Source organism: Homalodisca vitripennis, chromosome 5 (genome assembly GCF_021130785.1).
Source record: "Homalodisca vitripennis isolate AUS2020 chromosome 5, UT_GWSS_2.1, whole genome shotgun sequence".
NCBI classification, from domain to species: Eukaryota; Metazoa; Arthropoda; class Insecta; order Hemiptera; family Cicadellidae; genus Homalodisca; species Homalodisca vitripennis.
In genome coordinates this window covers 144,451,003-144,468,405 of record NC_060211.1, presented here as the reverse complement: position 1 = coordinate 144,468,405, position 17,403 = coordinate 144,451,003, and positions in this window count along the sequence as shown.

Below are 17,403 nucleotides of genomic sequence, written 5' to 3'. Positions count from 1 at the left end.
GTCATGCAAGTTGTGGCGGAGGTCGAAATGGTATGGTATCAAAAGGGTTATAAATATGAGATAATGATATTTTCTTAGATAATATTTTTCTTAGCTTGACAAACTTTGAACTAAACATCAGATACGTAAATAAATGTTAAATTAGCGACAATTAACCACACTAGACTCTCAGTCTCTCTGCGTGATTATTACATAATATGTCTGTTGGTCGGTTTTTAAATGTATCACTCTAGGAAAAACATAATATGAGAAAAATATTTTTCAATATTTTTAACCCCTTCAATAAAAAATTAGAAATCACATTTTTTGCTTATTCAGTGCAAATTGGCTCTTGGTTTCTATACTAGTAATTTTACCCCAACTCCACGTACTTAGTATCACTTAAATGAACATAATAGTTTATAAGATGTGTATAATGAAGGTTTTTATTACACAGGGAATGTTGTTCTGAGTTACGACCATTTAAGTGAATGATTTTATTATGCGCACTCAAAGAAAGCAGACTTAAGAACACACAGCAGACGTAACGGGTGCTCTCTGATTATATTATTCGTTTTCTTCATTTGGCCGAGGAGCAGTATTCCGAAATTTCCCCAGACAGCTCTGAAGCACCTGCACATTGATATTTAAACAGACGCAGCGTACAGTCTTCGTGGTGTTGCAGGTTTTGTGATATTACCTTGTGAACGTCAATGTTTTTTACTACTTATTCTTAAAATAAAATTTAAAAAATGTAATATTTATGTTGGCGCCATTAAGCATTATCCTAACCTGCTTTTAGTATATAGATATTAAAAGATTAACAAAGGAATACATATACAAAACTAAAAAGTGCCCAAAACATGATTTATTAGTAAGTTTTCTTATAGAAATTCACCCGAAGGACTGGAAAATTTTAATTTCTACCAGTCCACACGATATCTCAAGAAAACATTACTTATTTTGGCCCGAAACTTTGCACAAAACTTCATTTCTATATTATAACCAACATCGAGTTCAAAATTATGGTGAATGTGACTCGTGGTCTATTGGGTAACCATGATGTCAACGAAAAATCACAGGATAAATAAACTCGTAAACAGTCTGGGTACAATCATATGAATTTTAACATGTCATAGTAAGACATGTAGCCTCCCCAGGAGGGTTGTTCTGGCTGGTTTATACCTTCCAGTTGAACCTACACTTGGTACAGCAAAAACCGATAGACAACCCAGGAACGGCACATTACTAACCACTAATCGAGATGGGTGCAGGGGTAGATCGATAGCTCTAGTCTATTGCGGGGGATGACTGTTGGAGCTCCTTAAGTGTTAAAGGCAGTTGCTAACCTAGACATAAGGGTATGCCGCCCCCTGCCCGCTTTGACTGGAGAGGCTGGTACAAAACCAGCTTCCCCTTCTTCCACGGAGATATGGTGAGATTAATGATCAAAATCCTTCCTCGTGGATTTCGACGGAGACCCCTATCCCGAACCTTACTCATCCAGTATATCCTGTCACTCCAGAAGCAACTCAAGGGCCTTTTAGGAGTAAGTGCATTCTCTCTTAATTTCTTGTCCTAAGAAAAAAACCAATAAAATACACACATGTTGCCTAACGAAAAGAGCAGTAGACGAAGCATGTTATGTGACACACGGTGTAACGTACTTGTACCTTGTGTAGCCCTTTAAAACCCAGACGTCCGTATAGTGCGGATATGCAACTTTTATTACTTTACTGGCTACCTATTTTACCAAATGCTTTGAAATTCCACAGACTTGTGTAAAAAGATTAATTGCATTGAAATATAATTGTTTGTGAAGCTATGACTTCGTATTATATAAGTCTGTGATCGAGAAATTGCAATTCATCTCAGATGACTGCTCATTAATTGTAGCATACAAATGTATTCCACCACGCTGGGAATATTCCACTTTGTTTAATGTTATTAGGTTAAAACAGTATAAAGTACGGAAGTTAAATATTAAATTATTACCTTTTTTATTTGAAAATTAGTAAAACGAATGGTCCGAAGTCTCTCGTAATCGAAAATACACAAATTACTAACTTAGTTGCAAGTGATGTGGATGTGAGCAGTGACGACGATTTGAGGTAGAACTATTTTAACATTCTGTAAACATATACTAGTTAGGTAAATATTGAATTAAAAAGTTTTTTTGTGTGTCTTGTTTGTTATATTTATATAGGCTATAAACAGTTTTAATTATATTATCAGAAATAACTTCGGTTTTAGTTAAGTACTATGAATGCTCATGTTACATTTACTTGCACAAAAGTTACAAAAAGGAAAAATGACACGTCCTTAAAAAATTTACGTTACTCAACTTGTGAATAAAGTAGGTCTATAATTTATTGTTGTTTCTTTGGAATAAGAATTAAATTTTGTTTAAAATAATTAGACAATTGTGTGTAAAATATTTTGAGCTATATAGTTTTTATCAACAAACTTGAAATTTCAAAATTTGTATCGATTTTTTTATACACTTTCACACAGTAACTGGACTGAATGTGTCTCACAAACTAACTGATAAAAAATAAGAGATGACATGGAAAAACTAGCTATTGATATTCTCAGGACTTTCTAATGGGCTTCGGTTAGACATAACAAACCCTAATAAATGGAATGTTAATCATGTTTGTTGATTCTTGTAATAACTTGTTTTATGATTTTGTGTCTTACGTTTTCTAAATAACTGAATGTTTATCTGCCTTACAATAACTTTAAATGCAATCTGTGGGAATTTTATAAAACATTTCAAAATTTAATTGGCCACCAAATTTGATAAAGTAACATTAGAGACCTCTTGTTTGCAACATTATTCTTCTTTTTATAATACCTTTAAAATGAGGTGTCACTTGCTAGGGGATCCTATTTGAAATTTTTTACTTATCCCCCAAAATAACCCATTTTGGAGGGAGTAAAAATGTGCATTAGTCAAAAACTCCTCAGTTGGTCATATAAACAACCCCTAAAGTAAATCACTCCGCATCTATTAATACAAAAATTTAATAGGGTTTGGACTTTTTAAGACAACCGGTATTTATTCAAGCAACCGCTAACCAGACAACCTGTTGTCTAGTTTCTAATCTAGATGTGTAATGGAGGTTATTACGTTGAACTTTAAATCTTACTTTTTTTTTTTTTTTTTTTTTTTTTTTTTTTTTTTTTTTTTTTTATTTAAAATGGCCTAACTAACGGCGGCGAAATGAGCCAGCACAGACAACGTAGCGAACCTAGGTTACCACGCGAAACAGACACGTCACACCCTCTAGTATTTAGTGACCCCAAGCAGTGGACCTAGGGTCCAGGTACTGTCCGGCCACGAAAGGCCGTGGCAGCAGAGTCGTTTAGTGGGTAAAAATCCCACATAACTGGTACTCCGGTATCCTTTGATGGTTCCCTCTGCGTATTAAAAAAAGTTCCACTAGAGTTATTTAAATTCAGAATTGTACGAATTCGAATAGAATCATAAACATTGATGTATTAAAATATGCCTAAATGACCCTAAGTTCCAAGTATACACAACACTTATTACAAGTAATTTGTCACGACATCTTATAATACATACATGAAATGTCAGGTTATGTCTATGTGTAGCCGTAATAAGAGGTAACATTAGTCGCAAATAATTTTCAATATATGTTTTCAGTATGAATTTCATAGAGATGCAACAAAATTGTTTTCAAAATTTAAATATTTAGAGCACTAAACGCGTAAATTGCTCATAAAACTACTTAAAAAAAGATGTTTATGTAATTTATATATTTTTTATTTATGAATATATCTAGTTGATTTAATTTTCTATTCATATTTTTCGACGTAAATCTTTTTTTGACGAACGCGTCCCATATTATATTTTAATCCTAGGCCAGCCGGTAGGAAAGTAGTTCGATGGTGACTGGTGCGCCTGAAACTCAGCTCTACACTCCGTGTCAAACACTGCTGCCAGTTTTACGTGATCGGAAAATTATTGATTATTGATAGCCACGTCATATCGGGATCAGCGATATGGCAACATTGCCTCATCGTCATTGGACTATTTTCGAGCTGGTTACAATAGGAAATATTGTGCTATGTATAAAATCAAGTTTATTTTACGAGAATTACAATTAGAAATTTTCAACTTTATACTACTGTTAGGGATACTTTATTATGTCAACCCCAAGACAAATATTTAACAACCGTTATCTATTACAAAATTGACGGTTTGACAAAAATAATGTAAAAACTAATAAACTTCACATCACAAGTTTAAGTATAACAAAAAGTAGGGTTCAGGTTACGTTTGACTAACGGAATCCTCGGCTAAACATTTTTGTTGTTGTTTTTTTTACAAACCCCAGGTATTTAGCTTGTAATGTCTAAATAATTTAAATTATTAAACCTTTCTTAGGGGTTACCTAATTTTTTTATATCTTTGTTTTCTATTAACAAATTTTACAGTCTATGCTTACATTAAAGATTTTCTAACCTCTGTCTCATCAGAACCTTTGGATATACCGTTTAGGCATACTCTTAGTGAAACAGTCAATATTTCCGTCTAGCCAGAAAGAATGATCTATTATAATTTTAAAAACTGTTGATTTTACCCAAAACTTTTGGGTGGGACGAACATATTAAGGCGCAAAAGCGATTTGTTTGTATAAAAATACGTAAAAATAATATAAACGAAATGATAATGATTACAATGTTATTCAAACGCCTCAGAACAGCTGTCTATGGCAGAGCTACCTTGGTATTAATTCACCATCGAAACAGCTCGTCCATTAATTTTATAATTTATAAAGTTTCGATGTAAAGGCGGTGGCGGTGCTGGGGAGGTCGATGAGGATACGCATGCGCTCTAGCGGCTAGGCTCGGCAACAGGTAACGTTTACCCCGCCAGCTGCTGTCCGGCCCTGGTCTAGTGCCGCGACCTTCAGCTATTCCCTCCGCTAGGCGGCCACATAGCACAGATTTGTATCATTTTGGCGACATTTATGAGTCAATAACAATTTTTTGAAGCCTGTATTTCACCTTCGCCTTTGTCCGAAGTAGCAGTTCAGCTTCAATCGTTCACTATTTGAATGGAATGAAAAAAGTAAACAACGTACAACTATCTTGACAAATTACCGGTTCGCGGTTGGAATTCAATTTACTTAAAAGTACAATTATATTCATGCATTTAATTGTGTGGAATAAGGTAATCGGAAATGAATATTGCCTTTTTAAGTGGTTACACTATGTGATTTCTTCACATAAGAATTTGTGTATTCAAAATGTGATTGTTTACAATTTCAGCATATCTTTCGCGTAGGATCAGTTAGAAACGCTTGAAGCGTTTGTCTGGGTACATTTATCTAGGTTAATTTATCTCCCTGATATTTACTTTTCACCTATAACGCAGTTATGGTGGGATGGGCTGATTCAATGCGAATGTTGAGTTTAGCTCAATGGTGCTGTTGCAGACTTTTTGTAAAAATAATGTTGGAGCATTGAATCACCCCGTTCCACCATAGCTGCGTTATGTGTAGAAGACTCGGTTGCTCCACCGTTCTTTGAATCGTGTTAGTCAACAGCGTGGTGTACTCAATTGTGCACCTGATGAGATAATGAGAATACCTCTTCACCTAGATTGCACTATCGTGTTTTTTTGTAGTCTGGGTGTCTATGATGACGAAACGATGGAGAGAGAGGGTTAATTTTCAGCTTCTTCGTTCTTCGTCGCCGAGTATTGTTTGGACTTATTCAGACGAACTTGACTCCAGATTTCAGGAGTCATGCATGCAACTTCAGATTTCAGATGCTGCACTTAAGAGGAAGGTTAACTGGAACTAAACTCAACTCAAAATGTTTTACTCTTATTTACTATATGGAATAATATTGTGGTGTGGCAGCATACAGCAAAAGTCTGAAAGAGTCAATATACTTTAAACAGATATTGTGAATTCAAAGAATCCTCTATTGGAGATGGGATTACTGATTTTACCCTGCTTCTACATTATCTGCATCTCGATGTATCATAATCCGTTGATGGGATATCAGATGCAAAATGTACCTACACTGAATAATTTTATTTGAGGAACTTCCATCTCAGGTTGGCGCCAGGTTAATAAATGAGCTTCCTTAGTAAATTAAAAAAATGAAATTAATTCAAAGCTCGATTAAAACACAATTTGGTGTCAAAAATATTTTTTCTCAGTATGACTGACGTATGAGTTTTTTTTTTAAATTTTTTAGACATATTAGTTCTTATAACATTACATATCACATTATTGATTATCTTCGCTACTATTTGTGCTAGTACTGTAGATAAATTATTGAAAAAATGTATAAAAAATTTAGAAGACAAATTATTTAATTCAATATCCTTGGGAGCCACACTATGCTTTTCTGGTTTGTTTTCTTTTTTTAATTTTTTGGAGGTTTTTCTCTTTAAGTGCAATGAGGACTCTCGTTTTAACACTTTTTTGTCATACCATGTTATTTATTGTATATAAGTTTTTCTATTACATTTATTATGTTATTACATTATATAATTATATTTATATTCACATATTTATTATTGTTTCCTTTTGAATAGTTTATTACCATGCTTTAAGTTTAGTAACTAGTTATTTTAGTTTGCCTCGCTCCACTTTCAGTTGTTACTCGTGTATTTACTTCTCAATACTTGTATTATCCTATGGAGCATTTGGATTTATTCATATGATTATTATCTTAATGATATGTAATATTTTTAGCTGTCATTTTGAATATAATATTATTATATTCAAAATGTTCTGCTTGTATTATTTGTACTTTGAAATAAAAAAAAATCGTGCAACAATTAACGGGTAGTTTTTACATTAATTTTATTACTTAACTTACAGTTGCGGATCTCAAGAACAGTCTTCAAACAGTTGGACGGATTTATTTTACCACAAATGAATGTTTAGTCAAATCTTCTCAAGATATTTAAATTCTTAGAATGTCTGCAGCCTGAAGATGTACGGCGCGGCGCCCTCCCCCTCCCCCTCCGGTTGACTCACCGCAAACAAACCACCCCTCAGCACTTATCTCCAAGAGCAGACGTAACTCCCGGGATCGAAACCCAATTTCCGTATAAACAGACAGAACTAACGACCGCGCGTTGTTGGACAGGGCAGGAATAATTACTGAAGCACTGCAGGAGGGGAGGGCCGCACAATCGCCGGCATGTTGGGGTAGGGCACCCTCGCAGCGGTGGCGGTGACGGCAGCTCCCCCATCGCAAGCGTGAGAGTCACCTTCTGCTTGCCCGTGCTGGGCAAAACCTCTGATTCGACGGAAATTTGCACGGAAATAGCAAGCATATAAGGCCGAAAAGGTAAAATTGCACCGACCGTAGCTTCTAAAACACAATGTTTCTTGTTGCCTCCATCACGAAGACAGTATTTTACAAGTGTAGTCATTCAGCATATGTAAAGTTATAATACGCTTTCCATACCTAATTTTAAATTGCTAAATAGTGCCTCCTTCACGAGGATATGCATTCTCAGGTACTGCCCTTAAAAGCAGCCAACTAGTAATTTTAACGCTCCACATCATACTCAAAATTTGTAAATGATAAATAGTGCCTCCTTCACGAGAATATTTCTTTTCAGCTACTACTCTTGAAAGCAGCCAACTAGTAATTTTAACGCTCCACATCCTATACTCAAAATTGTTAAATGCTAAATAGTGCCTCCTTCACAAGAATATTTCTTTTCAGCTACTACTCTTGAAAGCAGCCAACTAGTAATTTTAACGCTCCACATCCTATACTCAAAATTGTTAAATGCTAAATAGTGCCTCCTTCACAAGAATATTTATTTTCAGCTACTACTCTTGAAAAGCAGCCAACTAGTAATTTTAACGCTCCACATCCTATACTCAAATTTTTAAATGCTAAATAGTGCCTCCTTCACAAGAATATTTCTTTTCAGCTACTACTCTTGAAAGCAGCCAACTAGTAATTTTAACGCTCCACATCCTATACTCAAAATTGTTAAATGCTAAATAGTGCCTCCTTCACGAGAATATTTCTTTTCAGCTACTACTCTTGAAAGCAGCCAACTAGTAATTTTAACGCTCCACATCCTATACTCAAAATTGTTAAATGCTAAATAGTGCCTCCTTCACAAGAATATTTCTTTTCAGCTACTACTCTTGAAAGCAGTCAACTAGCAATTTTAAGTTCAACACCTTGAACTCAGCATTTTCAAATACTAAATAATGCTTTCTTCACGGTGATATTTATCTTCAGGTACTGCTTTTAAAAGGAGCCAACTAGCATTTTTAACGCTCACCATCTTCTACTCAGCATTTCTAAATGCTAAATAGAAAAGTCTATTACTTATAACTTAAAGTGTTCAGCTCTTATTTAGATTTCAACCAGCAGTCATAGTGTAGTTACCCCGTCACTGCAAAAGCAAAGGGCATTCCCCTAAATTTCAATCTGGAGATGGAGACTGAATTAAAGTGTTGTGTCCACACAAGACTAGGTACTTTATATATATATATATATATATATATATATATATATATAAATCTAAACGTGTCGGTGAATAATACTATATGGAACCAAATACCCAAAAACACTTTTGTACAGTTTGACACTCTAAACTTAGGTGTTCATGAGGATGTAGCGACATAATGTTGGTAATCTTGTAAGATGCAATCTACTAAAGATTATTTAGATCCGTCTAGGAAAATTTAGCGCAGAAGCAATGAAGGTATTAGACATATACCGTATCCAAAAAAGTGACCGTGAATCCCAGCAATTGCTTTAAAAAAAGCCAGCCAGAAGGCCATTATAGCTAAGAGGAAGTTTGAGGAAGCATTAGAAGAGAAAATACAGTAAGGCTGGATCTTCCTATGAAGCAGGACTGCACTAAAACATACAATTGCCTTACAAAATCCTTGTTTTCCGAAGGTTTACCCTTTTAATACATTATGTTCTGTATCTCAAAACTTTTTCAAGATAGATCTTTGACATTTTTACCAGTTGTTTAGTAAGGCAGAGGGGGAAGCTACTAAGTTTTTTTGTAAAAATATCTCTTAAGGTTTTGGTATTTAAAAAAGTAAAATGTAATCAAATAAGAAGTTATTATCGATGTTTGGGAAAATATAACATATATGCATATTATTTATATATACATTAATAATATGCATATTTATTTATAAATCAAATGAACCGAATAAGGTCAATTTAAAAGAGTAGGCTAGTACAGTTATCAAGATATGAACATAAAAACTGGTCCACCACAAATTATCCACGTAATCTCCAAAAACGACACTACAAGATAATAGGAAGAACATTTCACTATGAGCTCCAATGTAGATAAAACTATAGATATAAACAATGACAAAATTGCATGATAGCTTCTAACATACTTAACCTTTTCAAATATGATCTAAATTCGGAAGAAATTTATGTTTTATCCAAAGGGTTACCTTTCTCACAGAAGTTTAATCATATGGGTTTTCTTGCTGATGCCCTCACATTTGCGCATAATATAAGGCTAAAGTTTAATTTTCTATAAAATACCATGAATGATAATAAAAACCCAAATTCAGTGGAATTTCAAATCAAAGTCAAATTGGACCCCACCTAATCTCCCATTCATAAAAATCATATCAAATTCATAAATGTCATCTTATCGAATTTGTCACATCATGAATTTACCGATTCCTTAAAAAGTAATTACAATCTAACAGCAGGAGAAAGAAAAGCTATCACATAACAATTTTATCAGAAGATAAGGCAACACAATAGTACTTCTAGATCTGGATGATTATATTTCTAAAATTAAGAAGCAATTACATGATAAAACATTTTTCAAACAAATCAATTATGACCCAACTGAATGTTTTAATAAAGATATTAAGCATTTTCTGACAGTTGAGGGACCAAAAGAAGATATCAGTCAAGAAACTTTAGCTCTCCTAACTCCTGATGTACCAAGAACCCCTGTTTTCTATATATTACCTAAAATTCGTAAGGCAACAAGGCTACTACTAGGGAGACCGATAGTTTCGGGTTATAGTTCTCCAACGGAAAGAATCTCCAGCTTTATCGACATCATTTTGCAGCCAATGGTGAAAAATTTGAAGTCACACATCAAGAACACCGATAATTTCATCGCAAGACTGAATGACGTGAATCAACCCATTCTCAGCGTTGCAATACTATAGTCACCATTGACGTCCAGTTTCTGTATATTCCTCATGATTTGGGTAAAGAAGCGATTCATAGTTTTTTAAACACTAGACCTAAGCAAGCCAGTCCCAGCACAAAATATATAATGGACTTACTCAAATTTATTTTAACTATGACTATTTATATCAAGAAGTCTACTTAATGTTTATAATTGAGCAGTTATGCATTAATACAACTGAAGTAAATCTGGTATATATAATATTTTTTTGGAAGCAAAAACAACTCAGTGGCTAAATGAGGCTTGGAGTTAAAATAAAAGTATAAATAAACGATTCCATGTTTAATAGTTCCTTATAAAAAACCGCTAATTTAACATGAGCGAGATACAGAGGTATGCAATCCTCTTAAAGTGGTTTGCAAAATGTCAAACACGGAGTGATACGGCAAGTGTTAACTTCCTGTTCCATGGTTGGAATAATTAACTGTATCCTGCTACTTCCTGGAAGAAGCCACTTCTGATCCTGAATTTAGCATATCAAGAAGAAAGCTATTTTACTGCGTATCACATCACATAACTATATTTCTCGAAATAGCATATTGACAAATATAACTCAAATGTGTCTGACTGGATCGTCGTATTCTGATGCGGTTGGCGGCGTTTCACTCTACTAACCAATGTGTTTTCACTGACTTTTTTTAATTAGCAAATTATGTCATAAATTTATAACACAATAAATAAAACACAATAAATACCGATGTTTTTTAGTTTTATTTATTAAAAGTCAGTGAAAACACATTGGTTAGTAGAGTGAAACGCCGCCAACCGCATCAGAATACGACGATCCAGTCAGAAATGGCAGCGCATAATGTACTTCACAATGTGTACCTAAAACAACCCGCCATTTCTGATTGGATAAACCTTTTGAGATGCGGTTTGCGGCATTCAACTCTACTAAGTGAGCTCTTTCAAATGAGCTATCACTCGACCCATGCTTCAATTTAAGATTTCCATGTTTTCCTCTGTGGGCCGTCCCCCCATGGTTGGCATGTCATGGTAATAGCAAGAAAAGATAGTTTACATAGCCATATGACACTGTGCAAAGTTTATAGATGTTATCTCCTATGGTTTTTGAAATATTAAGCCGTACCCATACTTTTCAAACACCCTGTATAATGTTTATAATTTCAATCAAGATTTTATTTCAAAAGTGCTTGCTTTATTGTTAAGTATTAGTAAATAAAAACCATCTTTCTATGAAAGATATTTTAGGTTTATATTATTGATTAGATTTACAATATCTGTGACTATAGTAATTTTAAGTTACAATAGGTTTTCACGAAATATCTAGGGTTAAAAAAGTTGTTGATTTTTGTTAGGTTAATTTATAGTTTCCACTAAAAACTATAAATTTACTATATAATTTACTTATAAATTGTATTTTTTTTTATTTCTTATTTAAAAGAACTTTTCAAAAATAGCGCCAAAAGCTCTGGGAGTTGATTAATTAGGATTAAGGTTCGTGGATAGGAGATTATATGATGTTGGTTGAATTCAATAAAGTTTCAGTCACTTGTAGTAAAAATTAAAATTTCTAAAATGGTCTCTACATACTTTTCAAACACCCTGTATATACATAAACATGCACGTACAAACACGCACACAACACAGCCAATAAACTTGACGGAGTTATGAAGTACCCAATATAATGTAACGAAACCTTACCTACCAATCCACCAAATATAAAATTTTAAAACGTGATACAAAAATCTGTTTGTTGCATACTTTTTATTTTGTGATTTTCTCGCTGCCACATGGTTATTTATTAGGCGAATGTAAAAGTTTCGCTAACGCTTAGCCAAATCCCAGGGAGTGACATGCACCATCCTACTCGATATTCCTCATATAGAAATGTAGCCACGTGAAAAATTTAAAGTGTGTAGATAAAGTCATTCTCAAGACATCGTGCGGAGAGATAAACAGAAATTAAATTTGTCCACTCCCTCAAGAAATGTTTCGCTAACGCTCAATCAATCAAATAATATAAACATTTCAGACAATTAAAAGGATGACACATAAGAATTGTATACACACATCCAATAATTGGCGTGATATTTTTAGAACGCATAATAGGAATATAAGTACAAAGAAAATATTACCAAAAGCCTTACCTCAGAAACAACGGGGGTGAAGAGTGTGGGGTGCGAGCGCTTTGTTTCCGGGTATAATGGGAACAGAACCAATTAGAATGGAATAAAAATCGTGAACGTGCCAACAAGAAAAGGGTATCGAGGGGGGACAAGAGCCTAACGTGCAGGCTGGCACGTTTTGTCGTAAAGAGTTGTTCATGTCGTCATTAAAGTCAACATTCTATGGGAGAGTTTAAATACTTATTTTAGTTTATGATCTCAACTAGAAAACATTCTAGAATACTAGCAGCAAAAAACGGCTTTGTTAAAATTTGTCAATCTTTCTGTGTTGGAGCTGATGACTAATTTCCCATTAGTGAGAACTCCAAACAAAACATTCTTGTCTATCTTTCCCTTTCTAATAGTACACATCTATATTTTCGTCCTATAATTAGGTTTCTAATCTTTTTCCGAACAGTCAATTATTTTGTTACATATTTACAGTATGTTTAATAAACTTAATATAAAAACATATCCAAAGAAATGTATAATATTAAAAGCCAAAGACACCATTTCCAATTGTAAAAATATAAATTTGTAATTTTTTTATTATTAAAATATTGTCAATTGTCAACGCAGGGCTCAAGTCTTTAAGTCGTCAACTGTTTCTATAAATCTTAGCTTCCGCATAAGTAACCTTATTCTCAAAGAGGGCTCTTCTGTAAATCAGTAAGGCATAGTTGGTTGCGTTCATTTTGCGATGATAATAATGACCCCTATGTCTAGGGAAGGTTTCTCTAGTAGCATGAAGTATTAATTTGAGTATGTAGATAGTAACAATTCATAGAATATAAACATTTATCTGCAGAACTCATGAAGATGGCTCGCACTTCATTATTCTCAACACTCGCTTTTGCAAGACTAAAAGTTTGTTGAGATTGCTATTCAAGGAGCTAGCGGTGCCCAAAATCATCAGATATCAATGAGGGAAAGAAGAGCAGAAGCAGAGTATCGTCATGGTCTAAAAAGACGCTGGAATTTGAACGAAAGCAAATTTATAAAGATATTAGTCCACTTCTTCAAGCAAAGATACTGAGTTCCTCAAAACATCGGGTTCGGACCTTCGACAAGCAATAATATTGTTCTCTGAAAACTTTTGGATCTGAAGCTTTTCATAGAAAACCTCATCATTAAACATTCAGTTTCTCGCACCGCAGACAAAAGTATACACTTTTGGACAGCCAAGCTGACAATTCTGATTAGTCTAACTTGTTATCAACATTACATGTTAGAGACATGTGTTAAAAAATTGGCTCACAGATTGCTAGACCTAATTTACATACCGCCCTTAACTGATTAACAAGGTTTTGGCTGATTATGTATGTGAAGTTCAGCTGTCTCATCAAATCCTATTCAAGAATATGAAATATTTCAAACTTTATTCAGTGGTATTAATAACCATGCCAGAACTAAGTTTGTAAGACTGAAAGATATTCTTCCAATACATACCCCTTATCCTTAGCATGTATCCATTCAGGTGCAACATCATTACTTCGGCTATGCTCTGTCGTGTAACTCACTACATAATCGTTATCAATGATTGTTCGAAGGAAACGTACCACACACTCTCTCTCCGCATAACAGTACAGTACATGACACCTACCATATACTTTCAGGCAATGCAAGTACACAGAAATACGATTTCAACCTAGATTCAAACCACTAGCACATTAAGGACAAATAGGCTATCAATTTAAATTTTAACCTATAAACATACAAGCTCGACAGTTAGTAGCTACCTAAATACCATTAGAACTAAAAACTTTCAGTTCACTCATCAGGTCAGTCAATTAACCCCAATCACCGCAAATATATGATACAATTCATTCAAGACACCCCGTGGTGGACATATAGTTCAGCAACCCTCAAGGGACGAGTACAGGAGGAGTTATTAGGCAGCCCCCTCCATGGCTCTCCAGTCTGCCACTCCAGAGGTCACTCAACAAACCCCCCTCCCTTACTAACTATAAGCATACTTTCACTAATTCAGGTGTTTATTTGAGAAAACCCTAGGTAATAAAGTGAAATAATAGTAATGCATACTAAAAACTGTACCAAATAATATAAACAGTCCATTTTAGGATTCCAAACAAGCAATAGCATCTTCGATTAAAACATCATATTTACCAAGTATGGTTGGTCAACACAGTTCATTATCACTAATATATACTGAATTATCATACTCTATTATCCAATAACTTTTTTCAAGACTCAAATCTTTCGAGGGTCTAGCCAAATGAGATGGTACGCGTATTAATGTATCTGAAACAAACCACTACATTAAAAATCACAGGCCAAATCTTTCTTTTAAGACGAATCTTAGACATTCCCATTTCTTTTTAGGTATCCGAATCAATTGGCATTATATTAAGGATAGACATTTTGAGATACACCAAAGCCACCAAGGTCATGTCATTAAATCACAATATTTTCAAATAGCAACGAAGAACTATTATAATCTCTGCTGAAATTTTGTGAAAACCTTACAAGAGAAATTAGGTGAAAAATATTATAATACATTTTCTATATACAATTCTACATAGACACAGGCATAGGTAAAACAAATAATACCAAGTATTATATCAACATAAACCCTGACCACAAGGTTAGAACCCGGCCATACCAATTTGAACCACTCATGGCTCAAATTCTGTTATTCGAACGAACTTCTTCATGCACATCACGAGCCTCTTTAATGCCAATGAGAAAGAAATGTAATTTATTTGTAAACTAATAACTATTATATTAAAAGTCTTCAATTTAAGCGACTTCTATGCTAGCTATAATGTTTCAGTATTTTAACACCTTAGTATTTTTTTGCTTTCATTGCTGTAGTTTAATTAGGTTTACAACCAAATCCCACTATGTGAAGCTTAAAAAAGTACCCCACTTTCATTGTATCCTGTCTTAGTACGAGTAGAACTTTCAATCCTTTGAATTAGCCAGTGATTAGGTGGTTCTAATTGTCGTGATTAATCGCATTTCTGGTATCATCAAATTTGTTTGCCAGTTTTCTTTTTGTGTTCATATTGTTATCTATTACATCTCCTTTGAGGAACTGTACAACTCCTAGAATGTGGACTTGGTAGTCTCCATATTGCATTCCTAACAGCGAATCCACAAAAAATGTCAATAGCGGAAGAAAAAATTCCATTTCCGGGGCACATACTTTAAAATTGAAATTATCAATGAATCCTGGGAATTCAAATTAAATAGCCAAATTTTCCTAGACCAAAAAATATCAAACATTTTCCCGGTTTTTTTGGGGAAACAGACCTGGAAAAAACACCACCTCTTGATCATCTAAAGAAGAAGAGAGTAGAATCTTTTTGGGGACAAAGAATAACAACATTAATTTGCTCAAATATTAATCTTTCCGGTATTTCAAATGCCGGACTATAATCTGCCATTGGTGCTGTACTGATGCAGCCCCAAAAGCAGTTTGTGCAGTCCTCTCACAGTCGCACAATGAATGGTATCTTCATAACTACAGCATACGCTTCTAAACTATCTAACCACCATGAATATATTGTATTAAATTTAAGCTTGAGCACTCGCAATAGTGCTTTCATTAAATTCAGACAATGCCTTAAACAACTCAATTTGACCTACTCATTGATAATGAACAGCCCTTAACACTTAGGGAGCCCAAGTCCAACAGTCAACTAACACAGCAGACTAGACCTATCGATCTACCCTTGCATCTATCTCGAAATTTTCAGTTAGTTAGTGATGTGCAGCTCCTGGACATCCATAGGGTAACCCAGATTTTTGTGACACGCACGATTTTGCTGTAACCAGTGTAGGTTCAACTGGAAGGTATACACCAGCCACAAATGGACCCTCCTGAGGATTCCTTGGTTATGAAGTATTGAATACGTTCGAGAGATTAATGTCTTCTCCAGCGAGTCTAATTTTTATTGTACCTCTTTCAATTGGCTTGAAATTTTGATAAAATCCCCGATCATTCAATACCAAATTACCAGCCATAGCCTAATACAAAGGAAAAGTGGGTTACATTTTGCCCAGTAAAAAAGAGTTAAAAAGAACGCTTTTGGCAACATAGGCAAATCAGAGAACACCAATACAATACGAATCAATTTTTGTTTGAAGTTCGTTTTTACGTTGGAAGACTAGTGATGGTACCAAATATGTTCTTCGGACATTTACCGTTGTCGAATGATACAAGAAATCGGTACATGACGTGCAATATGAATTCCTATAGTTAAGTGGTTAACTAGCTTGAAACACAACTACAACCTAGGTTATACATCCCACAGACCTACCAAGTAGGTGACTGGGTAATATCCAAGATGCAAAACGGACACAAAGCAGCCAATAATAACGTAAACGCTAAGCTGCTTCCTCTCCGATCAAATCTCTGTATGATTGTAGAGTTTAATTGATCTGTATCAGTGACATTGGTAGATCCTACTTTCAGCCAAACTATCAGTAGAGTGTAAGGGGCTACAGAAGAACTTCATGCGATCACACTGTGTTGATATATTATAATTAAGGTATTACGCTATTTGTATCTGACTCTTCCTTCCCTCCTTAAGAGTCCATTATATTGTTATACTAATCACATCCTGTTTATAACCCTCTGTGACTAAGGTGTTTCGCGGAGGCCTTCTTCAGAGAATCATATATTGGCAGGGACGTACACATACGTGGCAGAAATTTAACTATTAAGGATTTGGGTAAAAAAACAGTTCTTACCTATTGGTTTTCGAAATATTGTTTTCTCTGTTTTAGTTTAATAGAAAATTATTACTATGATGATGTAGGTATATTAACTAACTGTTACGTATTTATTTTAAACTATATGTACATGTTCAAGGTCATGTGTTAATTTCCAGTGTATGAAAAGTGCTGATCGTAAATCTTAAACTAAAGACAGTTTATAGAGACTTTATATTCTATCACATAATCACACTTAGATATTTACGTAACACATTCCTTTCAATTTCAAAATTTCCTCTTTCTCTTCTACTTATTTATTATGTAACATTTTAGATATTTGTAATGATGTTCTACTCGTTATGTTAAGTTTAATCATTCAAACTGAGTGATTAC